Raw genomic sequence first — 17,804 nt, 5'->3', positions numbered from 1 at the left:
CTAAAATAGACCATATATTATGCCACAAAGGTAATGTAAACAAATACAAGAAGATAGAGACACTACCTTGTATTCTATCAGATCATAATGGATTGAAATTAGAAATAAATGAAAGAGTAAAAAACAGAAGCTACTCCAACACCTGGAGATTAAACAATATGCTATTACATGATGAATGGATAACAGAAGATATTAGGAAGGAAATTAAAAAATTCTTAGAGGTAATGAGAACAAAGAAACATCGTATCAAAATCTTTGGGACACTATGAAAGCAGTACTTGGAGGAAAATTTATTTCATGGAGCGCATTCAATAAAAGAAGTAAAAATCAACAAATAAACGACCTAACACTACAGCTCAAAGCCCTAGAAAAAGAAGAACAGACCAACACCAAAAGTAGTAGAAGACAGGAAATAGTTAAACTCAGAACTGAAATCAATGAAATTGAAACAAAAGAAACAATACAAAAAATTGACAAAATAAATAGTTGGTTCTTTGAAAAAATAAACAAAATTGATAAACCCTTAGCCACTCTAACAAAGAGAAGATGAGAGAAAACCCAAATCACTAAAATTTGGAATGAACAAGGAAATATCACAACAGACACGATTGAAATACAAAACATAATTAGAAGCTATTTTGAAAATCTATATTCCAACAAAATAGAAAATTTCGAAGACATCATCAGGTTTCTAGAGACATATGAATTGCCTAAATTGAACAAGAAGGACATACACAACTTAAATAGAACAATTTCAAGTAATGAAGTAGAAGAGGGCATCAAAAGCCTACCAACAAAGAAAAGTCCAGGACCAGATGGGTTCTCAGCCGAGTTCTACAAAACCTTTAAAGAAGAGCTCATTCTAATACTTCTCAAAGTATTCCATGAAATAGAAGAGGAGGGAACCCTCCCAAACTCATTCTATGAAGCCAATATTACCCTGATACCCAAACCAGACAGAGACAAATCGAGGAAAGAAAATTTCAGACCGATATCATTAATGAACATTGACGCAAAAATTCTCAATAAAATTTTAGCAAATCGCATACAAAAATATATTAAAAAGATAGTGCACCACGATCAAGTGGGTTTTATCCCAGGGATGCAAGGTTGGTTCAACATCAGGAAATCAATAAATGTAATTCACCATATCAATAGACTTAAAGTCAAGAATCACATGATTATTTCAATAGATGCAGAAAAAGCATTTGATTAAATACAGCACCCCTTCATGCTCAAAACACTAGAAAAAATAGGAATAGTGGGAACATTCCTTAACATTGTAAAGGCCATCTACGCTAAGCCTATGGCTAATATCATTCTAAATAGTGAAAAACTGAAAGCATTCCCCCTAAAAACTGGAACAAGACCGGGATGCCCTCTTTCACCACTCCTATTCAATATCGTTCTTGAGACTCTAGCCAGAGCAATTAGTAAGACCAAGGAAATTAAAGGAATACAAATAGGAAAAGAAGAACTCAAACTATCCCTATTTGCTGATTATATGATTATATACTTAGAGGAACCAGGAAATTCCACCAGAAAACTTTTAGAACTCATAAGTGAATTCAGTAAAGTAGCAGGTTACAAGATCAATGCTCATAAATCCAATGCATTTTTGTACATAAGTGATGAATCCTCAGAAAGAGAAATTATGAAAACTACCCCATTCACGATAGCATCGAAAAAAATAAAATACTTAGGAATCAATCTCACAAAAGAGGTGAAAGACCTCTACAATGAGAACTACAGAACACTAAAGAAAGAAATTAAAGAAAACCTTAGAAGTTGGAAAGATGTCCCATGTTCTTGGATAGGCGGAATTAATATTGTCAAAATGGCCATACTACCAGAAGTGCTATACAGATTCAATGCAATTCCAATTAAAATCCCAGTGATGTACCTTACAGAAATAGAGCAAGCAATCATGAAATTCATCTGGAAGAATAAGAAACCCAGAATAGCTAAAGCAATCCTTCGCAGGAAAAATGAAGCAGGGGGTATCGCAATACCCGAACTTCAACTTTATTACAAAGCAATAGTAACAAAGTCGGCATGGTATTGGTACCAAAATAGACAGGTAGATCAATGGTACAGATAGAGGACATGGACACAAACCCAAATAAATACAACTTTCTAATACTAGACAAAAGGGCCAAAAAATGCAATGGAGAAAACACAGCCTCTTCAACAAATGGTGCTGGGAGAATTGGAAATCCATATGCAACAGAATGAAACTAAACCCATATTTCTCACCCTGCACAAAACTCAACTCAAAATGGATTAAGGACCTTGGAATCAGACCAGAGACTCCGCAGATTATAGAAGAAAAAGTAGGTCCCGATCTTCAACATGTCGGCCTAGGACCAGACTTCCTCAACAGGACTCCCATAGCACAAGAAATGAAAGCAAGAATCAATAACTGGGATAGATTCAAACTAAAAAACTTTCTCTCAGCAAAGGAAACTATCAGTAATGTGAAGAAAGAGCCTACAGAGTGGGAGAATATCTTTGCCAATCATACTGCAGATAGAGCACTAATCTCCAGAATCTATAAAGAACTCAAAAAACTCTACACCAATAATACAAATAATCCAATCGACTAATGGGCTAAGGAAATGAACAGACACTTCACAGAAGAAGATGTACAAGCAATCAACAAACATATGAAAAAATGTTCAACATCTCTAGTAATAAGAGAAATGCAAATCAAAACCACCCTAAGATTCCATCTCACCCCAATTAGAATGGCTAATATCAAGTATACAAGCAACAATAGGTGTTGGTGAGGATGTGGGGAAAATGGTACACTCATACATTGCTGGTAGTGTTGTAAATTAGTGCAGCCACTCTGGAAAGCAGTGTGGAGATTCCTTAGAAAACTTGGAATGGACCCTCCATTTGATCCAGCTATCCCACTCCTTGGTCTGTACCCAAAGGACTTAAAATCAGCATACTACAGAGATACAGCCACATCAATGTTCATAGCTGCTCAATTCACAATAGCCAGATTGTGGAACCAACCTAGATGTCCTTCAATTGATGAGTGGATAAAGAAACTGTGGTATATATATACAATGGATAATTACTCAGCCATAAAGAATGATAAAATTATGGCATTTGCAGGCAAATGGATGAAATTGGAGACCATCATGCTAAGTGAGATAAGCCAATCTCAAAAAACTAAAGGACGAATGATCTCGCTGATAAGTGGATGATGACACATAAGGGGGAGGGTGGGGGGACTTAGTGTTAGGGTTAGGGTTAGGGTTAGGGTTAGAGTTAGGGAGGGGGAGAAGAATGGAGGAAGAAAGGACTGTTTAGAGGGAAAAGAAGGGTGGGAGGGGTGGGGGGTAAGGGAAAAAATAATAGAATGAATCAAACAACATTACCATATGTAAATTTATGATTATACAAATGGCATGCCTTTAACCCATGTACAAACAGACAAACAACATGCATCCCATTTGTTTACAATAAAAAAAAAGAAAAAAAAAGGACAAAAAAAAAAAACCTGTGGTATATATATATACAATGGAATATTTCTCCGCCATAAAGAATGATAAAATTATGGCATTTGCAGGCAAATGGATGAAATTGTAGAATATCATGCTAAGTGAGATAAGCCAATCTCAAAAAACCAACGGATGAATGATCTCACTGATAAACAGATGATAACACATCATGGGGGGTGGGAGGGGTTAGTGTTAAGGTTAGGATTAGGGTTAGGGTTAGGATTAGGGAGTGGGGCAAGAATTGACGAAGCAAGGACTGTATAGAGGAAAAAGAGGGGTGGGAGGGGTTGGGGGAAGGGAAAAAATAACAGAATGAATCAAACAACATTACCCTATATAAATTTATGATTACACAAATGGTATGTCTTGACTCCATGTACAAACAGAGAAACAACATGTATCCCATTTTTTTACAATAAAAAAACCCAGCAGCTTTTAAATGCATTTTTATTATCGTACAAATAACAATCTACATGGAGTGCTAATATTCATTTGCTAAACAGAATACTTTAGTCCTGAAATTTGGAAGATAGACAAATCATTATATTTGTCATTAAGAAAAATTATGAGCAAAAATCGGAGCACAAAAGAAAAAACAGAAAAAATTTCACACAGATTTGTTATATGTTTCTGGTTTATGAATTTGAAAATAATAGTAACTAATAGTTACATATTGATTAATCTATAAAAAATTAATGACAGTAGATATTAAATGTTTATGTTTCAATTTAGTGGTCAAGATTATAGGGTATGGTGCTGTTGTATAGATTTTACTTCATAAAATAATTCAACAATATTTCTTTATCCTTTTTCATACTCCTCTAATAACTGAAGGTTTTATTGGTTTTAGAAAAATTGAAATGTACATCCTGAATAAAATCTCCTTACATTGGTGCACTTACAAACCCAATTGCTACAGTAGTCCCAAAAGTTTTGCTCCCAAAAGACAAATTAATTATTTTGCAGTTAAGTATTTCATGATATACAGATACAGTTTTTAAGAAGATATATAAATCATTTGTTTTGTACATTTGATGAAAAACTCACATTTTATTAACACAGGGCTGTGTTTGGATGTTAGTGTTTCACAACCATCTTTTATAGTTACTTGAAACTATACACGTATATGTCACATATGTGATCAGCATCCTTTTTCCCATTACCAGGAAGCAACAGTAAGTTTTGCAGGAAATGCTGGGGGACTGTATATTAAAGACACTCATCAAAACCACAAGATCATTGTATTTAGCAAAATCCTTATTGAATACCATTAACCTAAAACAAAACTAAAACTATGGGAAGAACTACATAAGAACTAAAGAATTTTTACATGATGTGTCTTATGCAACTATAGAAAAGCAAGTACCAGAGGGAAAGAAGAACACAGTAAGGAAATTTTAAAAGATATTTAAGCATATGTCTCTGTCAATCCTAGTTATGAACTGTTATAGATATTCAAGCATTCGGCCTTTGAAGATATTCCACCTGTCATTAAAATCATCTTAGATTAAAAACACTGAAATATAAGGGTACATTATATTTTTAATAGAGTTTTTAAATTGTGTTAGACATATAGTAAATCAGAAAAATTAAGGAAAGTCATAAACTTTAGCATTTGGGTTATAAATACAATTTAATAGATTTTCATACTAAATAATTAATGTATTTCACAAATGTCTGAAGTTATAAGCCATCATTTATTGAAATATATTTTACCAAAACTGTATCTTATCTTTTATTTGTATTTAATGAACACATGTTGGTCATGCATAATATATGAGCTACCATGTTACTTGTGAGAAACAAAAGCACATATCCATGAATACTAAACAATAAAATTTTGTTGACAATTACTACTTATAATTTTCAAGTAAACATGTAGTAAAGTGTACTAATCTGAAATATGCACTTTTTTAACAAAGTTTATTCTCAGAATATTTCATCAACTGACTAGTCAACTATAGTATTCCACTAGGTATAACATGAGGCAAACTGAAAGTCTTAGCTCCATTAAAATTATAGATTAAAATTAGATCTCTCTTTTCCTTCTTTTAAAAAGCAATTTGAACCTAACCCAACATTAATTAAACCACTAAACCACTTAAATTACAGTGACAAAATCAAAATTTTGCTCTGAATTTCAGTAACTCAGATTCATTTTGCTATATGCATCTTAATGCATTTTAACCTCTATATATACATGAAGCCATTCTCCAAATTAGGACATTGAAGATTTGCAGCTCACGGGAGGCTCCTCCTTGCCCTTCAATACTCAGTGTCATTCATATTGAACTGCCATAACTTGGGCATTGCCGCTTGCCACTGACCAGTGGGACAAACGACATGTACTCGTCAGAAGTTCATGAAGCAGCTTCTGCTTTATTTGGATAACACCCTCAATATATAAGCAGTCTCATGCATAAGCAATTGTAATCAGATATGTCCATCCAATCCTATTAAAGGTCAAGCGATCACGAGCTCAAGCATACATGTAAGATATATCTGTCCACGCTCTAGGCAGCTGAATTGACTATCATACAGCCAATGGTAAACACTTCCTGTTTTTCTCAAGGTGCATTCAGCATGCCCTTTGGCTCTCTGCCAGTCGCCATCTTGGATGCATGTGGCGTAACCCTGGGCCCCGGGTCTCGCCTGCCACAGGACATACTACATTTAACAATCTGAAACACAAAATGCTCCAAACTCCAAAATATTTTAAGCAGTGGCATGATATCATAAGTGAAAAAGTTCACATTTGACCTCATGTGATAGATTACAATTGAAATTCAGGCACACTAAAAATATTGCTTAAAACTTCCTTAGGGCTATGTATGTATGATGTGTATAAAACATAAATGAATTCCATGTTTGGAATTGAGCATCATCCATAAGATAACTCTGAATGTACATATATCCAAATATTTAAAAAATCTGGAAAAAATTAAAAAATGAAACATCTATTTTTAAGCAGTTTGGACAAGGAATACTGAATTTGTATTATGATCTGTCATCACAGATCAATTTTTCCCAGTTGTGGCCTTACTCCCACTCTTGCCAACACACTTGATGAATGTACTAAGATATCTAAGGGTCCTATTACTTGGGTATCAAACAAATACCACTAAACACATTTTTGCACTCAGTATCAGAATCTTAATCTTCTTGCTGGTCAAATTCAACATATAGACACACACAGAATCATATGTAAATTTAAAGTTAAAAATCAAACTAAGAACTTTTAATTACATAGTTGATCAATTTGATTATAAAGAAAATGTACACAACTTTTAACTTCCACATTAATTATTCTTTTTGAAAGAATATAACATTTTCCAGGTTGATGAGCCATATATTCATTAAGTATAGACTAAATAATGTAGTAAAAACTGCTGTGTTCTGAATTCACTTATTAATGTAATCCATATTTGAGATTAGGTAGATAAAATATCAAAGCATATATTATATGCAAAGTTTTTTAATTCTGAGATACATAAAATGTAATTGTTGCTCTTAAAGACCTCAGAATCAGATAGAAGCTTGGTATTTGTATACACAATGATGATCAAATTTGAACACATTGTGCTAACAATCTATTTTCAAAAAACTTCAACAAAATCACAAATAGATTATGAAAGATTTTCTTGAATGATTTTAAAGATATTACATGTACAAAAAGAATATAAATAACATTTCAAGTATAGATAAAGTAGCATCAAACAAAACATTTCTATGGAGTTGCAGCAGCTAACATTGATGGCATAGAAAACATGTTAAAATAAGTAATTGGAAGAAGTGCTAGAAGAAAAAGTTGTGATAAAATCATAGAGGGCCATAGAGAATTTATGTCACTTTTCTATATACCAAAACCCTATTCAGAGCAAAACAACTAAGAAAACTCCTTTGTACCATATGGCCCTCCTACCTTAATTGCAGTTGAACAAAACACAAATCAACACCAACCACAAAGCAAGCTATATTGTTGACTTTGATATAACTTGGCTGGAGAGATCTGTCAAGCACAGACATTCTATATTGGATGGAATCGGAAAATTCTAACACAACCCTGTTTCTCAGATATTCCTAATGTTAATATTGAGAGGAAAAATAATATGTTCATACCGTGAGCAGACCATGAAAGATCTAGGAAAGGAAGGTAATGAGCAGAATCTCTTGGGCACAAAAGAATTAAAGAAATAGAGTTCATATGGTTGAAAGAAAAGAAGATTAAATCAGTTGAGAGTTATTATGATTTAGATCTGATGTATCCTCCAAAAACTCATGTGTGAGATAATGCAAGAAAGTTTAGAGGTGAACTGAGTAGATGATGAGAGTTATAACCCAACTGGTAGATTAATCCCCTAATAGAGATTAATTGAGTGTTAACTGGAGGCAGGTAGGTGTGGCTGGAGGAGATGAGTCACTGTGGCGAGTCTTTGGGATTTTAATTTTCTCCCTGATGAGTGGAGCTCTTTATCTGGCTTTCTCTTGACCATGTTCTGAGCTGCTTTCCTTGGCCACATACTTCTTCCACAATGTTTGGTCTCTCTTTGAGTCCACAGCAATGGAGTTGACTCTTTATGAACCTAGATTTCTGAAACCATGAGCCCCAAATAAAGTTTCCCCTTCTATGTTGTTCTTAGCAGGTCTTTTCTTTTCCTTTTTCTTTTCTTTTTTTTTTTTTTTGCAAGTGGTTACCAGGGATTGAACTCAGGGGCACTCTACCACTGAGTCACATCCCCAGCTCTATTTTGTATTTTATTTAAAGACAGAATCTTACTAAGTTGCTTCGTGCCTTGCTTTTCTTGAGGTTGACTTTGAATTTGGAATCCTCCTGCCTCAGCCTCCTAAGTCACTGGAATCATAAGCATTCACCACCACTTTAGTGGCTCTGACAGGTTTTTTTTTGGTCATAGCAGTGAAAAAGCTAACTAAAACAAGAGTGGTTGGAAAAACAGAAGCAAATGAGAAGACATGCTATAGAATAAACAGATACTTTGCTTTTCTGATGTGATCACTATGTGTTCCTAAAAAGTCAACTTAACTCAACTGGTATAATAGAGCTACTATTGATATCTTGGACCCCGTTAAATTCCCATTCCCACTGACTTCATAATCCTTGAGATTATTTCCGAATTTCCTTACCTATTGAAACTAATCCTATGTATGATTAACCTTGAATTCATATTGAACACATTCTCTCTCATTGTATCTCTCTCATCATACAGCAGGGGTGGAAAATCAAATTCTCAATTTTCCAGCTTCATTCACTGTCAACGCTGACTACAAAGCTCTGTTCTAGTCTGTGAATTATAAGTGGAAATCTGCTGCAAGGGCTTATGGAAAAGTTTTTTTTATACTTCAGATGAAAATAGAAAAATACAGCTGGAAAACCTTCCTCTTTATGCCTTGAAGCCATATTTTTTGGCACTATAACAGTTGTCTTGAGCTCATAGAATTACAAAGTCAAATGCCAGGGATTGTAGCGCTAAAATTCAGATGAAACTTGAATCTTTGATACTGTAAAGTTGCTGAACCAATCTTGAAATTTCTTCATTTAAACTTTAAAATAAATTGATAATGCTGAAAATTTTAAAAATGAATCAAATCTGAATTTGAAATGTAAAAAATGTATGAGTCCCCCAAAAGTGTCAAACCAACAGACTACACTATAAGAGAAGCAAACGATGGTCCTCTTTGGGATAAGGGAAGTGATAATGGATAGATTTAAACATAAAGGAAGGAATGAAGAAAAATAGAAATGATCAATAACTAGATGCATATAAAATTATGCTTAATTCTTAGCAAAATATTATTGAAGACAAATTATTGTTTAAATCAAGAATAATAGCATCATGATCCAGGGTTTAAGACATAGTAGGATTAAGTTGTGAAAAAGAAGGATTAGACAAATGAAATGATGAAACTATGAATTTAAGTGGTAAATGTAAAGTAGAAAGTCAGAAAATATTCATTTTAAATTATTTGGATAGTTAAAGGGTAAGTTTTAGATCTAAAAAATGTAACAAAATCAAGGTAATTAACTAAAAGAATGAAATATACTTCTTTGGACTGGAAATAAACCGGAAAATAATAAAACTATTTCAAATGTCATTAAAATATTTACACTATTGAATAGTAAAATATTTTAAAGGCATACAAAACCTATACTTTGAAAATACAAATCATTTCCCTGAGGACTTTAGAATCCTTAAATAAATGATAGGGTAGGCAAGGTTCATGAATTAGAAAAATTAATATTGATAAGGTAACAAATTTCTTTCAATTCATCTGTAAATTCAATACAATTGCAATCAAAATTTAAAGCAAGCATTTTTTGTAGACACTGACAAACTTACTCTAGCATTCATATGGAAACCAAAGAAGCTAGTAAGTCAAAATACTATTGAAAAAAATTAATTGGATGACTTAATATTCTTATCTTTCAAGACCTACTATGAATCTACAGTAATCAAGAGAGTACATTAAATCATAAATAAAGACACATACGTCAATGAAACAGAATAGAGATCCTAGAAATAGATTGATATACATATGCCTAACTTATTTTCAAGACACGTATCAAGATACTTCAGTAGAGAAAGGATAAATTTTTTTAATAAATGTTTTTGGAGCTATAGACATTTGTATGTAAAATATGAACATCCAGCCTGCATGACATGATTTCTAAAAAAATCAAAATGGATATTACCCAGAAACATAAAAGCTAAAAAGATATGTTATTAAAGAAAACGGTATAAATTTTTAATGAACTTGTAGTAGGTAAATATTTCTTGCAGAGGACACAGAAAGTGCTAACCATTGATTAACTGATGAGAGGAAGTTAGTGGAAAATTAATAATTTCCTTTTGAAAAGACTCAAACTGAAAGGTAAGTATATTAAAAATATTTATATGTAAAAGATCTTCTAAGTAGGATATACACAGAATGGTTACAAATTACTAATGAAAGCTCAATTTTCCTTTGAATGGACAAAGTCATGAACGCAACTCACAAAATAATGTATACAAGTGGCTCATAATATCAGAATAGATTCTGAACACAGGACAAGTGATTAAAATTTAAGTGATAATGAGATACAGTTCACACTTAACAGAAAGACAGAAATTGAAAATACTTACAATACTACAGTGTTAACCAGATTATTTGCTCCATATTAGAGAGTGACTTGGAAAAGCACTTTGACCTTTCTTGTAAAAGTCAAACATATTTTGGTATTTTCTACATATAAGTAAAAACATATGTACACCAATGTCATGTTTTAGCTGCTTTATTCATCATTGATTCTAACTGAAACAATCCCAATGCACATAAACCTGTGATTAGAAAGAGAAACTAGCACTTCAGTGATGATGTTTGCAACAAGTCTAACATGCAAACTGTGATGGTGATCAAAAGAAGCCAGGCCCACAAAGCTACATACTATCGTCTCTTTTTATATGGAATTCCAGGAAAAGTGCAAAAAAGTTATTGTTACAGACATCAGCTTAGCATCTGCCTGAGGCTGGTATATGACAGAAAACTGATGGAAAAATAAAAGAAAGGAACTTTCTAGAATGATAGAAAATATTCAATATCTTCATTGTGGTGATGGTTTGAAGGTGCATACAGTTGCTAGAGCAGCAAACTATACAATCAAATTGTGGGCATATTATTTATGTAAATTATACTTTAAAAAGTTTTATTCAAAATAATATACACAGAATTACACTTCACAAAGATAATTTGTTCACCATGTTTATATAAAGTGAATGGCAGGAAGTATGCACTACCAGACAAACTGTAGAATGGCAGACCAGGAAAGATTATAGTCTAGACGAGATGTAAGAAAGACCTGTGGTGAAAAAGTAAAATAAAACATAGAAAGGGAAATACAATAAAGTGATCGAGAATGTACTGCTTTGTTTTTGCTGGATTTCTGAAGTTATAGCGTCAAATTATTAAAATGTATAGCCATCATATTTTCTTGTTTGAATAATAGAATAGAATCCTTTGTAATAATGGCTTAATACCATAGCATAATAATGGTATGGTAATATGAACAGAATGCCTCCACTGACTAGATGAATATGCTGATGCCTAATCCCCAATGTGATGGTATTTGGAGCTGGAGCCTTTGTTAGGTAATTACGTCATAAAGGTGCTATCCTCATGGCTGGTATTAGTGCCTTTATAAGAAAGGACACAGGAAAGACGATCTCTGCCTCTGTTTCTCTGTTTGCCGTATGGGTAAACATCAAGAAGATGTTATAAGTAGGAAAAGAGCTCTCACTAGACACTAAATCTGCCATCCCTTAATCATGAACTTCCTAACCTCTAACTGAAAAAGAAAAAAAAAGTTTGCTGTTTACGGCACTGGCTATCGAATCTGAATTAAGGTACTTCACAGGACAGTTGCCAACAGGCAATGAAACAATGCTATATTGGAGCAAATCTAGAATATGGATTTAGCAATCTGTGCCACCGGTATAGTCTATTTCTTGCTGTACATGGCTAGCAATATATGCTAAAACAAAACATTTCTGAAGTATTGACTTAACACATGCAAAGACTTGTGAAAATATGTCACATTATTGGTGAGTCTTGCAGGTCTCTCATTTACTTGTGCTACTCTTGGGAAAATATATTTGAAAATATATGGCAAATAGGACTACTGGACAATTGAATGTAAATGCTTTGTTTGGTATGGTTTTCCTGAGTAATTGTTGTAAACAGTAAGGAAATGTCAAATTCATGCCATATTGAAGGCATGTATATTCAGTATATGATGTACCATATTTTAATTATGCTAAAAAAACTGGGATACATGCTGTATAAAATCAGGCTTGAAAGAATTTTTGTTTACAGAGAAAAATTTATAGCTACAAGAGAAAGCCCCTTTTTTAGATTTCCTTCTTTTTCTAATTTATGTGCTCATTCAGTAAAAATGAAAATCTTAAAAATCTCCAGCTGGAATTTCTCTAAAAGGTGAAATAGAAGTATTTTGACAAGGTTGCCATGAATTAAAGTTAACTATGCAGGTTAGGCAGAAGTGGCTAACACATCAGAGATTAATATTCTGATAAAAACAGAAAATGTCTTAGAGATGGGAAAGGTTAAGGGTTAAATGCTGTAGTATTTGACAGTTGGCCAAACAATACTCTGTGGTTTATATCATGGTCTAAGATCTGAGGTGTAACCCTTTGCATTTAAAAAAAAAAAAAAAGATAATAATAACTAGTTCGTGTTAATCTACATTTAAAGTGAGGAGTTTGGAGTGGAACAGGATTTGAATTTTAAAAGGCACAAGGAGATACTGTGAACTGAAATTGGCAAGGTTTTAGCAAAGATAACATTTTCAGAAAATGTAATAAAGGTATCTCACTTGGTGAATTTTAATTTTTGTGCCTAACACTTTCCAAGTCATTAACGTATTAATTGTTAGGTGGTGAGACTTACCAGATCCTGTTTAAGAGATACAACCAGTCAGATTCTGTTCAGTCTGAAACAGTAAGAATAACAAGTCTGTAAGTAGATTTTTAATTTCAGGATAATAAAGTTCATTATCTGAATTTGATTTACTCTTTCCTTACATCTCTGATAATAACTACATAGTGCACAGTTTTGTCATCCACAGGATTTTGATCTTAGAGTATATATACACATACATTTATGCAAACACATATATGTGTATATATATTTGTGTGAATATATATACAATAGAAATATATACTTGTATACATTCATGTGTATATATATGTGTGTGTCTATATATACATATTATATATGCACAATATATACTATGCATTATACTATGCATATATACTGTACATTGTATATTTATTGTATATATAATAAATATATATTTATATATTTATTGTGTATATATACATATATGTATACATAGTGTTGTACAATTTTTTTCCCAATAGTAGTGGGTTAATCCTTCAATTTTATTATGATAAATCAGAGTACTATCTCAGAATTCTTAAACTACTTTTGACACTCCATATCAGGCACTTTTTATTCTCTGTTTGTTCTATTATTGTATTTATCACATTGCATTATGATCCGTGACCTACCTGAGGAGTGGGCTTCAAGATGGCAGAGGCCAATTTTCCAGCACATTTCCTGAAACAGAAACGAAGGTATTCAGTAAGTAGTAGTATATAACAAAAATATGGAGCAAATGAAAAGCAAAGGTCTTAAGCCAATAACATTTTAAATGATTCCTCTTTTAAATAATTACGCTCAAATTAGTCAAGCAATAATGAAGTAATACTGGACATAATTTTCAACGAGTTAAACTGTCTTTTTTTTTTTTTTAATAAAAAGATAGCCCCCCCCCAAAAAAAAAAAAAAAAAAAAGATAGTTCCCATTATTTGCATCTGGTCAGAAATCAATAGTCCTCAGTAAGTCTCCCCATCACTAGTTCTTACAGGTTTTCAACCTAACCCACAGAATTACTTCTTGAACAAGTAATAATAGTAAAAAGAAAAGATTCCAGATAGTATTCTAAGCATTATGCTATGACCAAATGAGAAGCCAGAAAGTAAATTAACTGTAATTAATGACATATTTTCACACATTTCCATGAATTAAAAAATATCCTGAACTTCAAATAAGCTCAGAAAACCCATCACAGATTAAAAATTATATTCTACCACTAAGTGTCTTTTTCTTAATTTCCTCAGATTAACTAGGGAAACTTAGATTTCCTGTTTGAAGAGAAATTTAATTTTTGACTAATTTAGAGATGCCTTTTTAAATGTGATTTGTTTTCTGACTGTTAAAATACTTACCTTTGAAAGGGATACTTATTGTTTTCCTGCCTGTATTCCCACAGATGATGAAACTCAGACACAGAAAAGCAAAGTTACCCAACCTAGCAAAGGCTAAAACCTGGGTCTACGGTCAGACTGCCTGTGTTGGTTTCTAGGTCAGCATTAAGGAGCTGTTAAATGTGGGTAACTTATTGATTCTGCATTCCTCATTTTTCTTGTTTGTAAAATTAGTGAATCCAATACCACAGAACCATTGTGAAGATTACATAAAAGCATATGAAACTGGTAGAAGGATGTTCAATATAAAGTAACTCCTTTTCAAGAGTTAACTCCCTATTATGGAAATTTCAAGTCCTTCTCAGGTCTTCATTTGAGTCAATTCTTTTAATCCACAATATCATATCATATTGACAAAACATATGTAATGCTTTTAAAATAGGGACTTTCAAGGACCAGAATTATTTGTTTACATGCTACAAAAAATGAGTGGACAAAACTTAGATTACAAGTAATTTGTATGGTTAATCTAAATTATAAATGGATAATAACAAATGTCTGCTATGTTTGGTTTTGAAATAACAAATGTATACTATCTCTGTTTAAACCAGTTTTTATTTAATCTAATAAAGGAATTAAATCAGATACTGCTTTTCTTAGATATCAGTTCTACTAATTAGTATAAAGTGCTAAATTCATTTATGAATGATAATCTAGAAAATACCTATATCTTTTGAGCTAATATCATTTCTGAGTAACACACAACAAAAGTTAGTCATTCTCTTTATCTATTTTGTTTAAGGAGAACTTATCATAGCTAGTTGCATATTTAAAAATACAATGTTAAGAACAGGTCAGTTCTTCATTAACAGGCAACAATGTGGAAATTATTTGTCATTCACTCACTTAGCTGTATAAATTCATCAATATTCTTGCTGCCAAATCCCTTAAATCCCATCAACTGTCCAGCAGGATTCAGGTCTTTGTCCTTTTCCAGAAAGCCATATCTCTGCCAGAAGCCCATTGACATTGCCAAACACTGTCAAGAAACGTGAAACATCTGTGATTTTCCTTATTTAGAAGATAACAAGTTAACTTGATACAGTTTCATTGAAAGTAAAGAAAAACAAGACTCTTGAATTAGAGATGAAAGATTATATTATGGCAAAAACATCATTGAGAGTGTCATCATCCTTGCACGAGATTTCTAAGCACCAATTTTTTCAGGACTACATGAAGAATCAGTTGATACCTGTACATACCTACTTTACAAGAGAAGAACCTAGGGCCAAGGACTCAGGACTCAGTTTAATTTTCTTTATTTATTGCAAGCACAGAACATTATAGTAAGCAGTAAGCTAACTCCTTCCCTTTTAGAGCAAACGGTTACATGTAGTGACTCTATGGTCTCCATATCTACCTAATCATCACATGACTACCTATGGAAACTTCTCAGGACCGTGAGAAGTTCAGGACCATGAGAAGTTGTGCATTCTGGCATATTCAGTAAGAACAAGCAGGTATGTTCAGGGATGTTCAGTAGTAGATAGTGTCCTCCAAGATACACTACAAAAATAATGAAACTCAGCTAACAAAACTATGACTAAATAGTAAATTTAGAGACTAAAAATAAAATATCATTAACATCTGGAAATTAATATAAATTACAAACTTACAAAACAATCTAACAGCTCATCTCTTTTTTCCCCCTATGACAATTCCTTTTGGATCTTGGCAGTCTCAGATAGAGATGTCTATACTCGTGTCTAGCTGGGGAGAGGCTAACAGGGAAAGAAAAAGAACCCTGCCCACAGACCGTTTCCAAACCTCTTAGTTTCTTTCTGATCCTAGTTATGGAGAACAGAATTCTTACCCTTGGGAAAATATCAAAATATCAATCAATAAATTGAACTGGACATTCTTATTTACCAACTTAAACCAAATTTATGGTGCAAGGGAAAACAATCCTCTTGTTATCTAAGAATAAAACAGAAAGTAGTAGGACCTATGTACATAACTTCAATTTAGTTCTATTTTTATGTGGCTAAATATCTTTCAGTTACCTCAAATTGAATTTGTCAGGCTAAGACTACTGCTACTTTTTAATCTTTGTTAATGGGAATTTTAATGAGGTTTAAATAACTAGATGATAAATTTAATTTCTTTAATTCATAAATCTACCAAATAAAAAAGATGAAGGGAATGGTGAAAATTACACAAATTTGTGTTATATCAACCCAAATCAAATTCTTGTTAACTTCAAACCACAACAACTTAGATTTTTAGTACATAATGCATCTTTAGAGTTCTTGTAATTTAATTATTTTAATAGATGACTTGAAGCTCAATGAAACATCGTGTTAACAGAGGGGCATGTAATGGATTAATGGAGGGCTGGTTTAGAAGCAAGAGCCCTGGCATCCATGTGCTATCTTTTCATTGCAGAATGACTCATGTTAAGTATTTCAGCCTTACCCATATAACATCCAAATAACCAGGCACTCGCATGAACAAAACCAAATAATCAGGATAATTGTCAAAATAACATAAAATTAAGGATTGTTTATGACTCTTACTTTTAGCTAGCAAGAATTTCCAGTTTCCCTCTTCTATTTTTTCTTTTTTAATTTTTATTTACTTATTTGTTACTTGTGTGTGTGGTGTGTGTGTGTGTGTGTGATAAGTCCCTGTCAGAATAATATTTTGGAAAATCAGAGTTTGGTTGGAATTCACTCCAGAAAAAATTATCAATGACAATATTCTTCAAGGTAGTTGTTGTCTTTAAACAACAGTAGGTCAAAACAGTTTCTAAAATTCTAGGAGGAAATTTAGAGGTATATTTCTTAACTTTTCAAACTAATATATTTGGCATAAGGTTTAGGGGGAAAAGCCCAAAGGAGAGGAATACTCAAATTATGACAGTCTGCCCTAGGAGAATAAACAATACATTGTTCACTTCACATGAAGTGACTACATCACTGTAAAGCAACTGGGGAGAATCTTGCTGAGCACTAAGAGTGTGTCCGCACAGTCAGGCTGTGTTTTCATGCTCTGCCTGATGTTGCTAGTCTAGAGAAGAAGTGCCCTACCAAGTATTTCCTTGAAACACTTCTACTTACAATAGTTCACAGTGCTTCTTTGTCTTAGTTTCATTCAATGAAAATTAGGCATTTCAAATTAATAGATCCAAACAATTTTGTTAAAAATTTCCTAATGAATAGAGTCCACTTGCCTGAATTACTTCCTATCTTTGAATCTTATTCCTCAGAATCAACTAAAAACAGCACTTTAATTATTTTTCCTATTTATTTCCATATTTCTCATTATGAAGATTATATTGCCATGTTTAATCTATCTACTTAATACATGACTATTTTATTTACTTTTATAGTAGATAATAGCAATTCTTGACTACTTCTTTTTCTTTCACCATTCTAACTTATGCTATCAAAATTTTACTTCAGTTGGGTGTGATGGGGCATTCCTAAAATCTCAGTGACTTGAGAACCT

This window comes from Sciurus vulgaris (genome assembly GCF_902686455.1).
Source record: "Sciurus vulgaris genome assembly, chromosome: 8".
Classification (NCBI taxonomy): Eukaryota; Metazoa; Chordata; class Mammalia; order Rodentia; family Sciuridae; genus Sciurus; species Sciurus vulgaris.
Note: the sequence above shows the minus strand (reverse complement) of the source record.